This window comes from Podarcis melisellensis (genome assembly GCF_964234715.1).
Source record: "Podarcis melisellensis genome assembly, chromosome: 6".
NCBI classification, from domain to species: domain Eukaryota; kingdom Metazoa; phylum Chordata; class Lepidosauria; order Squamata; family Lacertidae; genus Podarcis; species Podarcis melisellensis.
The window spans coordinates 76,606,824-76,628,342 of NC_138538.1; the positions used below are offsets into that span (position 1 = coordinate 76,606,824).

General features: G+C 43.2%; 1 long non-coding RNA gene across 1 annotated transcript in view; it reads left to right on the top strand.

The window, feature by feature from the left end:
• Positions 1–6,109: 6,109 nt before the first annotated feature.
• Positions 6,110–21,519, top strand: part of LOC309372470 — a 65,165-nt gene continuing 49,755 nt past the window's right edge. The window contains exons 1-2 of the long non-coding RNA XR_014169515.1: positions 6,110–6,307; positions 10,428–10,543. This is a non-coding gene — a long non-coding RNA (uncharacterized lncRNA). The remainder of the gene's footprint in view (positions 6,308–10,427; positions 10,544–21,519) is intronic.

Genomic DNA, 21,519 nt, shown 5'->3' on the forward strand with positions numbered 1-21,519 from the left:
CATCCAAGGCCTTATTGGACTCATGGAACCAGTTTCACAATTCTTTGGCTCCTGGGCAATGTCAACAATACACACTTTAACTTGATTGTGCTTGTTTAATTTCTAAGATTAAATCACTGAGTGGGTTAATGGGAATAATGGAAGAAATAAATATATGGCATCATGACATCTTCATATAAGAAATTAAAGATTGTTTATTTCTTCTCTTTGCTGTGTTTGGAAGTTCATACTTCTGATTGCTGACAGTCATATCAGGAGTGGAGAGAGAGAGAATATATGTATATGTATATGTGTAGATAGAGAGATGATACGTAGATAGATGATAGATAGATGATAGATAGATGATAGATACATAGATGATAGATAGATGATAGATAGATAGATATAGATAGATAGATAGATAGATAGATAGATAGATAGATAGATGATAGATGATAGATGATAGATGATAGATAGATAGATGATAGATGATAGATATAGATAGATAGATGATAGATATAGATAGATAGATGATAGATAGATAGATAGATGATAGATAGATAGATAGATAGATAGATAGATAGATATAGATAGATGATAGATAGATAGATAGATAGATTGATAGATAGATAGATAGATAGATAGATAGATGATAGATGATAGATAGATAGATAGATAGATAGATAGATAGATAGATAGATAGATAGATATAGATATAGATCTTCATTAAGTTTGCTGTGTGATGCCAAGGCCAGGCATAGGGCAATAAAAAACCATCATCTAAATATAACAGACCAAGTGTGCATGCAGTTCAAATACCCGTTTAATCACATCAGATCGGAGAGAAACTACAAAGACAATGACAGTGAGCCAAGCTGCGAGCTTCAGCTCGGAGACTGAGAACAGCGATAAGTTCAGGATGTAAAGTTTATCAAAAGGTTGGTATCAAAGACTGTGATCCCTTGCATGTAAGACAGGGGATTGGTTTCTGCATGAGCCTGCAGGCTTTGATGGAGTTTGCTCTTTTGCTCACTTTTAATGAACTTTGTCACCATCCCTAATGAGGAAAGCTTACAACATTCAAGGCTTTGTGGTTTGGGGGAAAAGTGGAGTGAAAGGGGACATCTTAGAAGGGTATATGATTATACATATTGTGAAGAAAGTGCCAGAATTTTTCTCCCTCTTTCATAATATTAGAATCTGGGACCATTCACCTGCTCTTTTTGAGTTTCCCATACACATCTGGTTGGTCACTATGAGAAAAGGATGATGGATTAGATGAGTGATACAGCAGGGCTCTTATTATGTTGTGATGTAAATATTTCATGCCACAATACTACACCAGCATAATTGGGACTAAACCCCATTGAACTTAATGGGACTTATTTCTGAGTAAACATTTTCCCATTGATTTCAAATTTCTTCAATATCCCCCCACTAAAATGCTTAGACTTAAAAAGTGCTTAAGTTTGGTTAAGTGGTGCCAATTTTTAAAGACTCCTCTTCTTCTGTTAAATTAAAAATGACCTCCAAATCAATAGAAAACACAAGCAGCTCGTAAGTAACACCAGGCTGCAGGCACTGATGGATGCTAGAAGAAGAAGAAGAAGAAGAAGAAGAAGAAGAAGAAGAAGAAGAAGAAGAAGAAGAAGAAGAAGAAGAAGAAGAAGAAGAAGAAGAAGAAGAAGAAGAACCCAACAGGAAACTCGGGCTGAGGATTTTATTATTTGAACTGGAACACATAGAGAGACATGGACACACCCACATGCACACCCCACAACCTGTTTAGAGTATTTTTTATTTTATTTAAAAGCACAAATGCAAAATTTAAGAAAGAAGATAAATTGAGAACAAATAAAAGTTATTTATTCTCTCCCTCAAAGACTGGAGGTAGACATTCTAGGATCTACATGACTGCTAACATGAAGCAGCAGTGTCTCTTCTTCCTCTCCCCTTGACATCCCATAATAGTTAATGCTACACAGTGTGTGACACACAGGACATCACCATACTTGATTTCCCAGTGGGAATCAAACGCTCTCATAGGAGGGGAAAGGGCCTGCTTTGAAACACACTGGGCAGGTTCAGAGCCCAGGAGACCCCTGAGGGCAGCCCCCATTATTTCCTCCCTAGGGGTGAGAGGTGAGCAACAGCACCCCCAATTCACTGAGAGGCCACTGTAGAGGCGACATTATGAGAGCTGCCAAGGAGGCATTGCGGTTGTCACTGCCACCACAACAGTAATGCATTCCTTGGAAGCCTAATCTTCTGCCTGTGTGGAACCTGCCACCTGAGGCAGTCACTTCACCTTGCCTTACAGGTGGCCCGGTCTCGAGCCTTAGATAGATGCTGCAAGGTGCAGCTCTGGAGCTCACCACAAGTTGAAGCCACAAGCAAACCTGAAGGCTGCTAGTCTGACCTATCAAGGAAGGCGTTTGTATTGAAACTAATAAGTATGTAGAAGCAAAGTGATAGCATCAAGCTTTAATCGAAGACAAATGCCCACAAAAGCACTTCAATAAGGGAAAATATGATACCTTCGGTCCCCAAGTGGGCAAACAATCAATTATAGTACTGGGAAGCTGTAGGTCTTTAGGAACTGAAGCATATCTTTGTGCTAAACCACATGTTTATTTAAATCTAAAATTAACTTTTAAAGGACATCCCCATGCTGCTTCAACTGATGACAATAATAGGAAGAACCACATGAGTTTTGGCAAGAATCAAGAAAAGGATGACCCAGCAGAGAGATGCCTGCTGGAAGGAGAGCAATGAAAGGAGGGCCCAGGGAAACCCTGGAAGAACTGAGGTAACAATTGGATGAGGATGAGGAACAAAGGCTGGAAGTTCCTTGTTTTGTGCTATTATTTGAATTTAGAACTTCCTCCTTCTGCCCTCAAAATAAGAGTGAGTTATTTGTAAATGCTTTCTGGGCTATTTAATTAATGATGACAAGCTCCAAATGGCAGAGCAGAAGACAGTTTTTCAATCTAATCCTGGCATGGTCCATTCAACCAGGAACATGTCACTTTGTGGCTGGAACAACACAACCTATTTGTTTCTGGACCCAATTCAAAGTGCTGGTTTTGACCTTTAAAGAGTTTAATGGCTTGAAGGACACCCTTACCCCATATGAGCTGCCAGCATATGAAGATGATCTATGGAGGTTGTCCTCACAGATTGGAACCAATTTCTGGTTAGTCTGAGGAAGAGGGTCTTTTCTGTTGACCTGCTCAACTTTGGACTCACCCTTTTTGACCTTCCATTGTGGTGCCAAAAACCTTTTGTTTTGAAAGGCATTAAAGACTGGACTTTACCACCTAGCTTATGTCACTCCCTTGGAGAATGACGACGACAATGATTTAGGAAATATTGATTGCTGGTTTCTTAATTGTTTTTATTTCTTGGTCTGCTCTCTTGTTTCGTCTTGTGGTTTTGTTGTATTTTATGGTTCTTGTGGTGAGTCTCCTTGAGGTTTTGTAAGGAAACGAGCTGTGGAGATTTCTTGATTCAGGCAAATGGGGCACTGCCCCACCAACATCAGTCTGGCCTCGGCCAGCCCCCATGTGCCTGTCTTCTTAATGACAACTAGTCCAGGCAGGGAGAATGTCTGTCAGCTTCCTTCTCCTTAGTCTGAGGTCTTGCCCTGGTACCACTTAGCAAGGAGGAAGATGGGGACAAAACTAGAAATAGTTTCTGCCTTTCATTGGCTCTGACTCCACCTTCTGACCCTGTAGTCCCAAAGGGCACCAGCCACCACCGAAAGCGGATTAAAACAAATAGAAGTGCACTACTCAAATAAGCAACTTCCATCTATGTGAGGATGGAGAATAAGGGCTTGGGATGCAGAAAGAGGTACACATCTAGAAAAGAAAACAAGCCGTTTACTTAGAAGGAATGGGGCTCATTCAAGAGCGGGCAGTGTGGTGGGAGATGTCCTCCCAAGAGCGGTGTTGCTGCTGCTTACCTTGACACTGCAAGGACGTGGTGGGAAAGTGGCAAATCTAAGCTTGCCCAGGTTCACTCGCAGAGCCAGTCTGGCACTGCCACAAGCACATAGACACACCTCTGAACTAACCATCACCCTGCTCCCTCCATGCACTGTCCAGTTAAGTGGCAGTGGTGCTGCCATTGGGATAGCTTCCCCTGAGAGCAACAAACATTATCCTACAATACACCTTTCCACTGAGTGAAGATGCAGGGCTTGAGGTTGGGTTGGATGCCACCCCAATTATTTTCAGGTATACCTACAACCATATTAGAGGGACGCAGGTGGCGCTGTGGTCTAAACCACAGAGCCTAGGGCTTGCCAATCAGAAGGTCGGCAGTACAAATCCCCTTGATGGGGTGAGCTCCCGTTGCTCGGTCCCAGCTCCTGCCAACCTAGCAGTTCAAAAGCATGTCAAAGTGCAAGTAGATAAATAGGTACCACTCTGGCGGGAAGGTAAATGGTGTTTCCATGCATTGCTCTGGTTCACCAGAAGCGGCTTAGTCATGCTGGCCACATGACCTGGAAGCTGTCTGTGGACAAACACCGGCTCCCTTGGCCTATAGAGCGAGATGAGTGCCGCAACCCCAGAGTCGTCCACGACTGGACCTAATGGTCAGGGGTCCCTTTACCTTTACAACCATACTGCACCTTTCCAGGTGGAGAGAATTATGTCTGGCCAGAACATCCCATGCCTGCTTCTGTCTCTTGCTTTGTAACCCTCCCGCTTCCCTTTTTCTCCCGCTTCAGGCACGGTGGGGTTGTGCAGTTGTGTGGTGCGGCTGAGAAAAGAAAGGCTTGAGATCACAAGCCCCAAAGCTTCAAATACATGAGTTCTAGACTAGTGAACCCATTTCTCCCTTGGTTGGTTAAATCTTACTAAAACCCACGAGCATGATTGAAGTTCATGCATATTTGCACAAGTTTGCATTGCTTCGACAAACAATTCTTCTATCAGAAAGGGTTAGAAACAAAAACGGGGAGAGAACCAGCCTGGAGATATTTATGAGCTTGCAAAGCTACAGGGGAAAAAATAATTATATACATCTCTTAGCAAAATGAACAAAAAAATTAATCACCTCTTTTTCCTGCTGACAAACATTGATGAATTCTTAAGCAAGGTTGCTTCTGACTATTTTTTATGTTTGATATTGAACATTATGTCCCCTGCTCCTACAAATGGTTTCCCTCCACTCTTTCCCCAGGCTTTTCTGATACGCTTGTTTGAATGAGTGTATGTTCTTCTGACATGCCGCTACTTTAAAGGGGAAATAAAATTTCAGTGACTAGACAGCTAGGTGAGGCAAAAATAATACATTTTTGGGGTTTGTGCATATCTGTTGTTATTAGAGAAAAAACTACATGCAGACTTTATGACTGACCTGCTGGTTATTAGAGAAAACCTGAAACGCAACCATCTATATTAGATTTTTTAAAGTTACAGATAGGTAGCCGTGTTGGTCTGCCATAGTCAAAACAAAATTTTTTTTCCTTCCAGTAGCACCTTAAAGACCAACTAAGTTAGTTCTTGGTATGAGCTTTCGTGTGCATGCACACTTCTTCAGATACTTGAAGAAGTGGGGTACCTATTCAGCAATGGTAGATGATCATTAGCCTTAATTAAACCAATTATACCTACATCACATGAATGCCACGAATGATGAATTGGAGCCCAAGTGTAGGTTGTCTTACATATACAATATGCACAAACATCTCGAGGGAGCGGGAAGGAACTTTGAGAAATTTTCTGAATAAAAAATACTCTAAGAAACCAGGTAGAATGCTGGGAGGGCAAACGTAAGCAACAGTACTACATATACCTGTTAGTATCTGTAGAATAGATGGCATTAGGGAAAAGAGGGGGCAGTTGACAATTGACAGTTAGGAGTTGGTTGCAGGGGTGCCAACAGGAATAAAATATTGGGGAGGCCCAGGTTAAAAAACAAAAGGTAAAGGACCCCTGGACGGTTATGTCCAGTCAAAGGTGACTATGGGGTTGTGGTGCTCATCTCGCTTTCAGGCCAAAGGAGCCAGCGTTTGTCCACAGACAGCTTTCCGGGTCATGTGGCCAGCATGACTCATGTGGCCAACATGACTAAACTGCTTCTGGCACAACGGAACACCGTAACGGAAACCAGAGCGCACGGAAATGCTGCTTACCTTCCCGCCACAGCGCTGCCTAATTATCTACTTGCACTGGTGAGCTTTCGAACTGCTTGGTTGGCAGGAGTTGGGACAGAGCAACAGGAGCTCACCCCATCACATGGATTCGAATCACCGACCTTCCGATTGGCAATCCCAAGAAGCTCAGCGCCATCCACATCCCCTCTGTAGGGCCAGGTAAGACCCACCCTACATAATTGATCACATGACACAGTGCACACACACACCATTTAAATAGCAATGCCCACCAACTTTGGGGAGCCCAGCCCCCTCAGATATTTTATTGGGGGGCTGAAGTCCTCTCAGCCCTTAAGAGTTGGCTCCTGTGGTTGGCTGGCTATATTCTGTGCTTTCTACCTTGACTGCTAATGTGAGAGGTGTGGGGACTTCCTGCAGATGCTGTATGGAGGAGCTTGTAAATAACACCTGTTGCCAGCCTGACAAGTAAACAGAAAACTATTTCTGTAAGGCATATATGTTTGTCAGGTTTAGCGCTTCTTCTAAACAAGACACGGAATGCTGGCAGTTTAAGTAGCTGAGGTTTATTTCTCAATAACAGACTTACAGCAAGCTTCCACAACTCATCCTTTGCCGCCAGTCAGTTGACTGGACTGGCTTCTGACCCCTCCCAAGACCAGATATACACCACATCTTCCCCCACCTCTGCTCTAATCACTTGCTCCGTGTGGCGTTTGCCTCCTAGGTGGGTCATAAGGAAAGGGTTAAAATGAGTGTGATGTGATTGGCCAGTGGAAACTGATAGGAGGAGTTGTGTGAGAGTCAGTTGAGAGTTGGGAGTTGAAGGAGGAGGAGGGAGGAATAGTCTGTGGGTTGGTCGAGTTGTGTGATGAGAGAGTGAGAGGAATGGTTAGGTGGAGTCAGATAGATAGATAGTTGGGATAAGCAGTTTGAAGTTGTTAGGAACAAATAAGACAGTTAAGGAACTAAGATTAATAAACTGCCAAGAAAAATTAACTGAAACCATAAGCTTGTTCATGCCTATAAAAAACTCGATTATTTGTTAATGTTACCAACTGGCTGGACTCCATGTGTACCCGTGAGAAACGGGTTGGTGGCAGCGAAGAACGCAATTACAGTGGTGGCACAGGGTCAGTAGACCGCCAAACGTCCAGGGACCCTGTGTGATCACCGCCTACTTCTTGGAGACTCAGGTGCAGATGTCACGGTCCGGTTCACGGGCGATCAAAGTCCGGACAGGGGACGTCATGACCGGGGGCAAGATGGCGGGGTGGGAGCAGGAACGGGGGTCCAGAAGCCAGGAGTCAGGAAGTCAAGGGTCTGAGGATCAAGAAGCAAGGAGTCATGAAGCCGAGGTTCAAGGATCAGGAAGCAAGAAGCCAAACGCAGCAAGGCAGGAAACAAGTTGCTGTGGCAAAGAGCCCAAGGGAAATGCTGACCTTATATCCCTTCCCAGCTCTTGCCAGCAGGTGCTGTGAGTTACCAATCGGCCTCACCTGTGAGGCTGCGCCTTGCCTCTTCAGAACAAACTTAGGAAGGCCCCAGTCCTGCAAAGTCCTATTGGTCACAGGGCCTGGCTCCTGCACGCACACCTGACAGCAGCCAATTCCTCTTCCTCTGGAGATTCCTCTCTGCTGGACGTGTCCCTGACAAGGTTCCTCACAAATAGCTAACAATACCTTCCTACAGATAAGGAAGTTAGATTGGCTTCAACTAGAGCCAGGGCCTTTTCAACTCTGGCTCCGGCCTGGTGGAACGCTCTGTCTCATGAGACCAGGGCCCTGCAGGATCTGATTTCTTTCCGCAGGGCCTGTAAGACAGAGTTGTTCCACCTGGCCTTTGGCTTGGAGCCAATTTGATTCCCTCCCTCTCTTTCTTTTTTCTTTTCCTTCTCCTCCTGCGATGAGGCTACATTTTAATATTTTAATGTTCCGTTATTTTAATGTTGTATTATATTTCTGTTTTTAAATTGTAATAATCCATCTTGTTTTTATTATTGCTTGTAAGCCGCTCTGAGCCTGGCCTTGGCTGGGGAGGGCGGGGTATAAATAAAAAAATATTATTATTATTATTATTATTATTATTATTATTATTATTATTATTACAGATAATGGGATGGCTCCAGTGTTCCTTTCATTCAGAGAAGGAACTGAAATCCTGCAGACGCCCCTGTCATAGGGAAGGAGGGGTGATTTTAATCAGTTCCTCCTTTTCCCTATAGCCCTCCCTTCTGGATGGTCCCACAACCTTCCAGAGTAGCTTTGCTGCAGGGGATAGCAAAAGATGGCAAACCCCCTCATTTTCCTCCACCAGGAATGTCTCGTGACCTTCTCCTGAACCCCTTTCAATGCAGCAGCCACACATCTCATGGGAGGACGGGACCCATCGCTCAATATCCGAGGAGCGCATGCTTTGCTTCCAGAAACATTTGATCAAAATGCACCTCAGAAGGGCCATTAGCATATTTGTTTATCTCTTTTAGCCACAAGTCGGTAACGAAAATGCTTGTTAAAGACGCTCACTTTGATTTATATTGCACCCAATAAATTCACCTACAAGTGGATTGTCTTGGAAATATAATTACACATTTATTTCCTCTACAGTGCACTTTTGGGCGGAAAGCAAGACATTAACGGTGCTTTGGAAAGCCTGGAGGTGCCAGAGCTCTTTGCAAGCTCTTGGCTTGCCCGCTTGGCTTCCTTCTTCCTTCTTTTAGTTATAGAGCCAGCTTCTCTGTAGAAGGAACAGCATGTGCCACAGATAGGAAGATGCCCAGAATGGCAAACTTAATTTTGAGAGAGAGAAATCCCTCAAACTTTGTGCAGTTTGATAAAAAAGAAAATATAAACTAACAGAGCTAACTTGCCTCCTTTCTGTTTATTCCCCCCCCCCATGGGAAGCAGATTAATTTTGCTTTCCATCATTTCCCCCCAAGAAACTTGTAACATTGACATTATACATTAATTATTGTGTTTTCTCTGAAATAGCTGTGGTGGGTGTTCTATCAGACACTGCTTCCAGCTTTGCCATGAGTCTTCTACTGCTTGTAGGCTTGAGCCAGCCAAAAATTTCAATGGCTTTATTCATCTGCAAATCTATGCACACTTACTTTTGTTGTTGGTTTTTCTTCTCTTGGCCTCTTCTCACTATCTTGGGAGAAACTCTGGATATTCATTGGATGTTGAAGCAGCCCAGTATCAACTTCTCTACTTGTCCTTGTCCTGCTCCCCAGATATGGTCTCATTCTTATCTTCCTCCATTTTGAAACAGCAGATCTTATGGTTGAGGACCATAAAGACTGAAAGCCATGTACTTGCATAGAGATCCAACCAATGCCAAACTGGGGGTTCTGTTGCAGCCAGCATTTCTCTCTCCCAGCCTTGCATATGTTGAAGGGCATGAACAGTTTGCAAGAATGGGCTTTGAGTGCCAGGAACCAGAATAGTTAAGAATAAGGGTTTTCAAAGTTTTTTGGGGGAAGGTGTGTAGCTCTTTACTATATGTGTGTGTGTGTTTGTGTGTGTGTGTGTGTGTTTTACGTAACAAATTTAAATTCAAACACACCAATCACCTCTTTATTTAGGATTCTCCAAATCCTTTGACCTCCCTCTGCCCTTCCAGGGTTACCATTATCAATCCCCCCCCCCACTGCTTATCTTATTTTCTCTAATCTGTAAAAAAAGAAAGAAAAAGTAATCCATTTTCCCATGGTTTTTCATACATTACAAGCATGACTCAAATCCTGCCAAAGTTTTTAGCTGTTTACAGTGTTCTCTTAAATACATTATAAATTTTCCCCATTCCTGCTTAAAATTCTTCTCTTCCTGGTCTCCGATTTTTGCAGTCGATTTCACCATTTCGGCATAGTCCATCATCTTCATTAGCCATTCGTCTCCTGTTGGAACCTTGTCTTCTTTCCATCTTTGGGCCAGAGTAGTATCCTCGCTGCTGTCGTCGCGTACATGAATAGGCTTAAGGTGTGCAGCTCTAACCCCATGTCATTTTAGCCACTTGAATGACTGCAGTGACCATCCTCATAATGCCACTGTCTATGGTGACTGGATTGTTAGGGCACTATCCACCCAACTTTTACCCTTCTGCTTCCTATGAACACCCACATAATCAGTTCTGGGTCCATTCCCCCCCCCCCCCGGTCCAGTGCTCTGGAGCAGATTTGAAGAGGGGAATACACAGGGACAGGAGGGGCCGGCTCCATTGCATAAGCTGATGGAATGAGTTATTTCATGCTACATTTGATACTTCTCTTTTAACAGACCCCTGAACCGCTCCACATAATTCTCTGTTCTCCATTCTCTAGCACACATATCCCAGTCCAAAGTGGTCACAGATTCAACAAGTCTCTGAGCATGATTTCTTCATCCCTCTGCAAAGCTCACAACACAGCTGACCAGGCCGGGCTTCAGAAGAGTAAAGGTGAGGAAGTATTGGTTGGTTTACCCCAATTTTGATTGGTTGGTTAATATCACCAGGGTGAAAACACATGGCATGTTTACTGAAGAAATCCCATGAGTTCATTGGTAGTCATAACTGACACGGACAGATCCACAGCAAAACACGATCAGCCTTCGTGATGTTCCCATTGAAACACCTTTTGAAAAAGGTACAACACATATAACAATACGTGACTTACCCTCTGCTCTGTGAAGTCAGGGAAACAGAAAGGATGGCCAATGGCGATGGCTGCCACAACAGGCTCAAATCAAAATGTCCTTTCATCTGTTTTGAATCCGACACTTTTGACATTATTTAATGTTGGCTTTTCCCCGATATCAAAAGTTCCTGATCCACCTTCTTAATGTCATTTGCTGCTTTGTGTGCACTTTGATCACATCTCCTCCTCCTCTCCTCCCTCCGTCTAAAGCAAACTATTCCAATCTGTTTGTTCTGTCACCATGCAAAACCCTTTTATCCATGGCCTTCATAATTGATTGTTGTTTTTTTCACTGAAACTCCTGCAGCAGTAGGCTTGTCGGCAATGGACAGAAAGGAAAGCAGACTTTAAAATTCTGTAGAGCATTGAAAGATAAAGTCAGAACTGTGAGTCTGGTGTGGAGATTCAGACTGCAGTTTTGAGAGCACACAGGAAGTGAGAACAGACCTGAGAGGCCTCTCAAAAAATGGAAGACCCTTTTGAGTATGCTTTCATTCCAGGTAAAGCAATCATAGAGGGCCTTTCAGATGATGTTAGATTACGGTTCCCATCAGCTCCACCTTTCTCTTTCTCTTTCTCTCTCTTTCCCTTTCCAGTAGCCTGCCATGGGAGGCACATGCTGCTCTGGCCTCAAGTCTGAAGTGATCACATGTAGAAGGCTTTTGAAATTAAGCCACAGGCTACAGAAAATTAGGCTGACGGTTGCTGAAGGCCCTAGAGCCACAGGCTGTCCAGCTCTGCTTCATATAGCAGTCTAGCTGTTAAACTGAAAGCAGGGTACCACTTCCAACCTGCACATCCCATGCAAATGTTTGCCTGCCACCTGCACAGCACACTCAGCCTCTCAAAAAGAAAAATCTAAATAAGCTGATATACTCAACCCTGTGGTCTTTAGGGGTGTCTAGATACAGATGTGTAATAAGTAATTAATTTAGAAAGGTGGAGGCCACAATTGGGAGGAGCAATCATATTCTGATCTGACATGCCTAAAGCCACACAGTTGGATTTGGGTTTCACTGGACCAAGGCCAAGACTCAGTTCCAAATGACTATTTCAGAGAAAGAGATGCTGTGGCTGAATGTTTGTGAATTTGAATGTGTGTGGCTTTCTTTCCCAGTTTTTTCTTTCAGCTCTGTAATTAATACACCCATATGTAAGTATTTCTTACATGTGAAGGTTGTGATCTTCTGGAAGTAAGCACCGTAGTTTAATCTAACCTTGGGTCATATGATATGCTGTTAAATCCAGAGCTATCATTCATAGAATCACAGAACTGGAGAGTTGAAGGGACTGTGAGGGTCATCTGGTCCAACCCCCTGCCATGCAAGAATCTTTTTGCCCAACGTGGGGCTTGAACTCATGACTTTGAGATTGAGTCTCACGCTCTACCAACTGAGCATTGCTTAACTGGAATGAGGGATTGCTTAAAGGAGAAAAACATGGGCTTGTAGCAGGTTTTATTGCCATAAGATTGCCAGGATTGAAATGACTAGTAAATGGGAAAGTCTGGACAGGAGTCATATTTGATTCCAAAAAATTTAAAAATAATAAAAATGATTCAGTTATGTACCAAAGAAATTGACAAATTTAATTAGATTTAGAGAAGTATGAAAGATATATTATCTAATCTATATGAAATGGTCTCTGTTCACTTTTGGGATTTATATTAGCATCCATATGGTAAGAACTGGAATGCCCATTCCAGGGCAAAGAACAGAAAGAGCTGCATGCTTATAACCTCAGTAAGATACTTGCATACTCTCCAAGTGTCCCGACTTTCCAGGAACAGTCCTGGAATTATGAAAGCTATCCCAGCTTCTGATTTGATCCTGAAATGTCCCTATTTCCCCTGCCAGGGCTGCCACTACTAACCTCGGGGAGGAGGAGGTGCTTGTTCTGAGCTGCAGATGTGACTGCTAAGAAGCATCCCATTGCCTCTCCATGGCTGCTGCTGTTGGCCTCCTCCCTTGGGCAGTTCATAGCAGCTGCTGGAGAGTGGGCAAGGAGGAAGAGAGGTTCCTGCCACCAAGACCCAGCCCTATGTGATACGCTGGCAAGCTGCTGACACGACTGGAGTGCTCCACCACCACAAGAGCCAAGTGGGGCCATGTTACACCACCTGCCTGCGCAGGGAGGAGCCTGGCCAGCTGACACAACCCTTGGTGGGCAAATCCCCCCCCCATGCCCACAAAGAGGAGCACCATTCCATGCTGTGCTGGGGTTGCTCCTTGCCCACCTACCTCTCTATACGCTTGTTCACTGTGGGCCTGGGCTGTTCTGCCACCTTTGCCAGGGTGGGGCAGGCATCGCCATGGAAGCTGGCTCCTGCATGGGGGTGCCTGGTTGCACAACCTCAGAATTTTGTGCTTGAGGCCATTGCCCCCTGGCCCCCCACGCAAATAGCATCAGTCTACTTCTTGGAGGCGGAAAGAATTGGGAGGAATGATTAGTGCTGCTTCCCCATTCTCTCCTCTGAAAGCTGGTTGAAGCTACGGTTAATTTTATAACTGGGTTTCTATGTGCATAGCCCCAACAGCCAGACAGGGCTGAGGATGACCCACACATGAAGTTTTTCATTTACGGTATCTAAGGAACAGGCTCAGCATAGCTGAATCAGGGTCATGGGTTTAAATTTAGATGCTATTTTGTTACATTGGTGAACTTTATTGCTTTGTGTCAACTGACCAATAATTATACTAGTTAGAGGTTTCTTAAAAGGTGTTTAAAAAGTGTACTCTCAGACTACACAAATGCACTTCCCTGAGGATAGCGATAACTACTTAATGCGACCAAATCTTTTTTCCTCCTTTTATTGATGATGCTTTCTTTAATGTACTTACTCACAGAAAACCACATGAAGGGGAGAAAATATATGGTTCCCTCCCCCCATAATATCTGTTAATATAGAGAGAAAATTATATATATTACTACCGTGGGTCTTTTGTGCACTTTTAAACAAAATACTGAGCACTTTAATCTTTCTAAAATCAACTGAGCTTAATATTCATCAATCATCCCTGCTAAAGAATAGCATTTGTTTCACACAAGAGGAGTCATTAAAACTTGCAATTAATTGCCCGTGACCCAAATTCCTACTGTGTCCCAGCTGGCACGAAAAACACTACAGTTTGCAAACAATCTTTTCCCTTTCTTTAACCTTTGGCACGCAAAACGTATTACCCAAGTGTTATTAATTAAACCAGGTCAGCAACGCCAGAGCACTGCCCGCTGTTCATCGCAGTGGGGAAGAGTGATCCATAGCATTCTTAATCCGCAGCACCGAAGTGCGCGAGCTTAGAAAATTTACACCCGAGCCTCTCAAAGCATAGTTAATTTGTTCACATTTTCCTAAGATCAATTAACAGCAGGGAGGCATTTTAATGAAATAAAGTTGTGATTCCCACAGGGACTATTTGGAAAGAACATTACAAAGCAGCGTGTGCGTTACGCTTTTACATTAAGACATGATTAATAACACCGCTGTTAAGCTCCACATCAGCTTACATATAGCAGGGAGTTAATAGATGCCGCTAATTAAGTAATCATATTCTTTAGCATATACCCCCGCCGAAATGTCTTCCTCCCATCACTTAAGTTCGTCCTTCAGGACCAGTAGAAATGGGCATCACTAAAAGAAGCCATTAGGTTTTCTTCTGTGTTGTGCTTTCCCAATAAAAGCTAGATCCCCTCGGAACATTACAGAAGCATTAATCGATGGAGGCAGTTCTTCGCTGAAACATCCAAAGGCATCACAAAGCATCTATAAAGGAATGAATCCAGGACACTCTAGCATGGGGGACCAATGAGCCCCACAACCAGACACCTCTGTATTTGGAGCTTGAAACTCTCACTAAGTGAAGCTCCCTCTCCAGGCCACACCCCTTATTCATCCTGCTCTGCTCCCTTCTTAGCTTCTTTCATCTGGCTGGAACATGTCTTTGGGATAATGCTTTCCTAGATGGAATATACAGAGCTATGTGTGTGCGCGCACGCAGGAACCTCTGAATTTCACGTGGGCGGAAGGTAGACCACTTTATTTATTTATTTATTTATTTATTTATTTAATCAATCGGTTTTCACATATTACATTACAATACAGATGTACCGAAGCCAACACCATTTCTTCCCCATCCCTCCATACGTTTACATTTATATTTTCTCAATCCATCATATTATTCTTTTCTCCTCTCTCCCACTTCCCTCCGCCCCCACCCGATTTCCTCTACATTATACAATTTACAATAATCTTTGCATTCCACAATCTTCTCAAATCATCTATATGTTCTTATTAGCTTTCCTTACTAACTTTCTTCCATCCAGTACTTCACATTTTAATCTAGGCATATCAGCGTATCGTTTTTTGAGCAATATTTTGCCATATATTCATCAAAACATTTCCACTCCTTTTTAAATTTTTGATTCGACTAATTTCTTATTATAGCAGTTAATTTTGCCAAAATTAAATATTCATTTAGTTACATATCCATTTCTGAAAGTAGACCACTATAAAAAGGTAAGAGCAACACCAATTGGTTCCATCTACTTTTTTTGCATCTGGCCCTGCCAACCACTGAAATGTGCCCCCCTCTCCCTAGGATACTGGCCACAAGGGAATTCGGACCTCTGGCTGAAATTCATTCTCAACCCTGAAATAAATTATATTTAGGGCAGAGTTAACCTAGAACATATTGGCCCAGTACAAAACTTGCAAATAATGCAGTAGAATATTACCTAATGAGAACCTGTGATCACATATGAGCTGCATGATTCTGTGGGTCAGGAGGATTAGAGATTGAAGTGTATAATAATAATAATAATAATAATAATAATAATAATAATAATATCCTGCCCATCTGGCTGGGTTGCCCACTGGCATCCCCCACGCTACACCCCTGATCAGAGTTCCCTGGAAAGAGGGATTGGTTGTTAAAAACTACTGTAATAATTTTAGCTCAGTGTGTGGGGGGAATAGAGGTTTCTCAACAACAGGCATAGGCAAACTCGGCCCTCCGGATGTTTAGGGACTACAGCTCCCATTATCCCTGACCACTGATCCTGTTAGCTAGGGATGATGGTAGTTGTAGTCCCAAAACATCTGGAGGGCTGAGTTTGCCTATGTCTGCTCAACAACTTTCAGCACCCTTAACAAGCTATAGTTCCCAGGATTCTTTGGGGAAAGCCATAACTGTTTGATGCTGCTTTAAGTGTATAGTGCAATTCGGGCCTCACCTTCAGCCAAGACCTGATGGAGGCTTGGAGAACAGCAGGAAGCACAGTCCTGCAACCTTAGGAGAAACCTGAATCTTGTGTCTCTGGTGCAGGTTTTGGTCAACCAAAATGCACTGAGCACTTTTCTCCCACTTAGACTATAGTTACGGACAGAGATATCTTTCAGCACCTTTCTGAGGTGTGGCCTGTTCTTCTGTTCCCTCTGGTCTTTTGGTGCTACCTCCTTTATATCCCTTTCTTGATTCAGTATAAGGGAGCTTCATGTGTTATTAAATTAATTGTTCAATTCTGAAAGAGTTTTCAATGCGGTTTATGATAAGTTAAAGTCTAATATATACAGCCCCAAGTAGATTGTATGTATTATGCATTTCATGCATTATGCATCTAATCATCTAATGACCTCTTAAGTAAGGTGGCCTATGCTCAGGCAGATATGCACCTTAATTTAAATTCAGTGCCACGTTAAGGTACCAGAATGGGCAAGGGGTGCAGAACTTAATGTCAAAGAGAGCAAAGGGGTCATCTGTGCCACCACATCTACAGGCAACCCAGCCTACCAACTGGGCTCCTAACACCTGTGGATTTTTCTGTGGTGATTCATACAGTCATGTGTCTTTTTAGACCATAAATACCATGGTTAACCATGGTTTAACTGTTAATTTGTGAATGCTTCACCCCTGCCCTGCTCCTGCTGCTGCATTATGTCCTAACTCTGGCCCCTGGCTTATTTCTGTCACCAATAAAATACCAAGCTTAGAGCACTGGCTCATCGCTATGGTTTGGTTGTGGGGGGGGGGGCGATCCACAAGTCTTGGTTTGGACTTAATGCTGTGTCAGACCATGGTTTGGTCCCTAGCAGTGCAGTGACAGAAGAAATGGGAGGAGTGAAGCACCTGTTCTTTTTGCATCACACACTGACACCATGGTTTTAAGTTGGTTGTTGTTGTTGTTTAGTCGTTTAGTCGTGTCCGACTCTTCGTGACCCCATGGACCAGAGAACGCCAGGCACCTCTGTCCTCTACTGCCTCCCACAGTTTGGTCAAACTCATGCTGGTAGCCTCGAAAACACTATCCAAGTTGGTAATAAGTTGCAATTCAGCAGCTTCTCTTTCCAGTCTATTTCTGAAATTCCTTTACAAAGACTGGAAAGAGAAGCTGCTGAATTGCAACTTATTACCAAACTTAAAACCATGGAGAGACCTGGTCTGAACAAAGACATTGGATTCTTATCTCATTATACATGACAAAGCCATTTTTCACCTTCTCACCCCTTGCTTTTTCCTGTAAGACCTATTGCAGTCGTTAAGAGTCGTCAACAGGCTCATCACAGCTATCTGCCAATCACCCATTCCCACCACCCTTCTGAGTAATACCCCTGCCCAACTTCTCACTATATAGAAGGGTCTGGTGACTTCTGTTTCAGTGTATCTGAAGAAGTGTGCATGCACACGAAAGCTCATACCAAGAACTAACTTAGTTGGTCTTTAAGGTGCTACTGGAAGGAATTTTTTTTGTTTTGTTTTGACTATGGCAGACCAACACAGCTACCTATCTGTATCTGTTTGCAGTTGTTCATCTCTGGGATGAGATTTTTAAATGGCACTATTACAGACATGCAAGGCTGGCTCTAGACATTTTGCCACCTAAGGCAGAAGAGCAAATGACACCCCCTCCCCCATCAGAATGCATGGAACTAAAGACTGAGCATATTATTTTGGCACCCGAGGCTGAAAATCTTACAAATGTCTCATCCCTTTTTAATCAATAAATTAAATAACTAGCAACATCCTGTTCTACAGCAACACATAAAATCAGCTGCCAGAGGCAGCCGATACGTTTGACCTAATAGTGGGCACATAAACTTTTGTCTCCTTCTTAGATAACCATGCTTAAGACTGTGGGTATCAGTGAGCTTACGTGTTTCCCCACACCATAATGTCACACAGGTATTTCAAAATAGTTTCAAAACAAACTAGGGTTAGTACTACATGTGCCACTGTGTTTTCACCAAGCGTACTTGGGATCACATGAAAGGCTGCTACCATGGTTTGAAATGGGTTTGCCTATTGTGCCTTGCTTGAGGGTTAAATGGCCCACGTGTTATAGTAACCATTGTTGTTGTTTAGACGTTTAGTCGTGTCCGACTTCGTGACCCCGTGGACCAGAGCACGCCAGGCACTTCTGTCTTCCACTGCCTCCCACAGTTTGGTTAAACTCATGCTGGTAGATTCGAGAACACTGTCCAACCATCTGGTCCTCTGTCATCCCCTTCTCCTTGTGCCCTCCATCTTTCCCAACATCAGGGTCTTTTCCAGGGAGTCTTCTCTTCTCATGAGGTGGCCAAATTATTGGAGCCTCAGCTTCAGGATCTGACCTTCCAGTGAGCACCCAGAGCTGATTTCCTTAAGAATGGAGAGGTTTGATCTTCTTGCAGTCCATGGGACTCTCAAGAGTCTCTTCCAGCACCATAATTCAAAAGCATCAATTCTTCGGCGATCAGCCTTCTTTATGGTCCAGCTCTCACTTCCATACATCACTACTGGGAAAACCATAGCTTTAACTATACGGACCTTTGTTGGCAAGGTGATCTCTGCTTTTTAAGATGCTGTCTAGCACCTTAAAAGGTGATGTCTCTGCTTTTAAAGATGCTGTCTATAGTAACCATATACAGATAGGTAGCCGTGTTGGTCTGCCATAGTCAAAACAAACAAACAAAAAATTCCTTCCAGTAGCACCTTAAAGACCAACTAAGTTAGTTCTTGGTATGAGCTTTCGTGTGCATGCACACTTCTTCAGATACACTGTAACCATAGTTAGCTCCAAAACTGAAAAAGAGCGAGAAATGCCCACACAATTTATTCCTTGCACGATTTCTGTGCCATATCTTCAGCGGCCATTTTGTGTTCCCAGGGAGGCTCTGTTCCCATGGGATACTCCCTATCCCTTAACCATGGATGGTTAAGCAACTGAGCAATGTTATGTCTGCACCAGGACATTAAAGGCAGGGGAGAACATCTCATTGACTGTAGTGAATAAAAGCAGCAGTCAAATGTAATGGTGGCTACAGTAAAATACCCGGTGGGCAAGGTGATAGGAAGAAAAAAGTATGACAATTTGGTTCACGTAAAGCGTGGGTGGTGCTGTGGTCTAAACCACTGAGCCAAGGGCTTGCTGATCGGAAGGTCAGTGATTCGAATCCCCACAATAGAGTGAGCTCCCATTGCTCAGTCCCAGCTACTGCCAACCTAGCAGTTCGAAAGCACGGCAAAGTGCAAATAGATAAATAGGTACCGCTCCGGCGGGAAGGTAAACAGCGTTTCTGTGCGCTGCTCTGGTTTCGCCAGATGCGGCTTAGTCATGCTGGCCACATGACCCAGAAAAACTGTCTGCGGACAAACGTCTGCTCCCTCAGCCAGTAAAGTGAGATGAGCGCCGCAACCCCAGAGTCGTTCTCAACTGGACTTAACTGTCAGGGCTGCTTTACCTTTTTAAAGTTAAATAACAAAGAGCAGAATGTTTTGAAATTGGAAGCCAGATCCTTCTTTTTGTCGGGATGATGGAATGTAGTTCTGGGAAGATTCATGGCCTAAGAAGTGCTTTTTATTTAAACCTTAACTGTACTGTCTTTTCATCCATTGAATGATGGCTGGGTCATGCTTTGAAACACATTCTCCCTTTTGCAGTATGGTCAATTGACAGAAGCTTGGCTTCATTCAAGAAATCCTGATATCAAGATTTAGTTTCAGAGATGCAGTATTTTCTCTCTCTGATACCTCGAATATGTTCTTGTATGGTTAGACCTGTTTTACTTATTTTTGATACTGCATTTTTAAATTGTTGTAAACCACCCTGGAGTGGGGTTGTGAAGGGTGGCAGGGAATCTAACTTATAAGAATGAAAATAATAGTATAAAGAAAACATCACTTGTTAATAAATATGCAATCCACCAACGAAGATGGCAATATTGTTATTTTTATCATTATCGTCATCTTCGTCATCATCAGTGGATGGCTTCATTCTATTGTACATTTATTAAGAGATGTTGTCATTCACCTATGGTTTATATGACTTTTTGTTATGTTAGTGAATTATATATAAACTTTTATTGTGAGTCAAACAGAGCAGGGTTTACCATGGGAAAATAGCATCACCCTCCAGAACCCAGCTGTCACATTGCACACACACACACACACACACACACACAAAACAGGTGTTCTACCTGTCACATTCCACCCTCAGCCAATCAGCATACAACACATAAGACACACAGCAACATTCCATCCTTCTCTCACTCCCCACTTTGCACTCATGTCAGTGACACATTTCCAAATTGGGTAGCCAGTTATCATGGTACCTAAACAAACAATCTAACTTAATCCTATGAATGGAAGTTTACAAATGTTACCGGGAGTGGTACAGGGAACGCCTGAGGGATCTCTTATCCAGAATAATAATAATAATAATAATAATAATAATAATAATAATAATAATAATAATTTTTATTTATCTCCCGCCCTCCCAGCCGAAGCCAGGCTCAGGGCGGCTAACAACAATAAAATAGTACAACATTCTAAAATCATTTCATTATAAAATTAATTCAATTCAAATTAATGTCAACCATTGGGCTAGAGTTCTGTGAAGATTGCCAAAGGAGTGAGTCAGGCTGTGCCCTGACCAAAGGCCTGGTGGAACAGCTCTGTCTTGCAGGCCCTGTGGAAAGATGTTAAGTCCCGAAAGATTCTCAAGATCCCTTTAAAAGGAGCACAAACACAAAGGGTTGCATCCAACACTGCAAAAGCAGAATTCTATTTGTGTAATGGGACTTCTTCTCCCCTCACACCCCAAAAATCTTCTCTAGAGGGTCGCCCAGGGCTTAGTTTTGAGGGTGCAGTAGAGGGCTAGAGGGGAAAGGAGAGAAGGAAGGGGAAAGGAAGTTGTGCACATAGAAGTCTGCTGAGTGAGTGGAGCTGCAGCGTTGGATATAGCCAAGAGTTTTCCATTTTTTTATCCTCATTGGGCTGTTCTTTATTTTTATTTTTAAGGTGTGTGTTGTTTTTTAATGTAGTGTCGTATGCACCCCAACCTCCAAGCCATAAGAGACTCCAGGGGTACCAGCGCTTACCCAGGGTTCACTTTTCTTGGAATGAAGGTCATTGGAGAATGTGGTGTCTTTTGGATATAGGGCTTTATGCACACATATGTTCAACCACAGCACAGGATGGAAGGGCTCACAGCATTAACACTCCAACAGCTTTTGCTTCCCATTAGGTTTCTAATGGGGTGGTCCTTCAATTGCTTTGGATTCAAGCCTCGGTGTCCCCTTCCGGCTTCATCTCATACTAAAAACCAAGACTAGCTCTACCTACCTACAAGATGATGTGGTCACCAGCCAGTTGTTCTCACCAGCCACCAACCAGTTGGTTGTCAGGATGCTGTCAGAGGCTTCCATCTGGTTGCCCAGGAAATTAAAAAGACAAAAGTTTCTTACAATCCTTTTTTTTATTTCAAT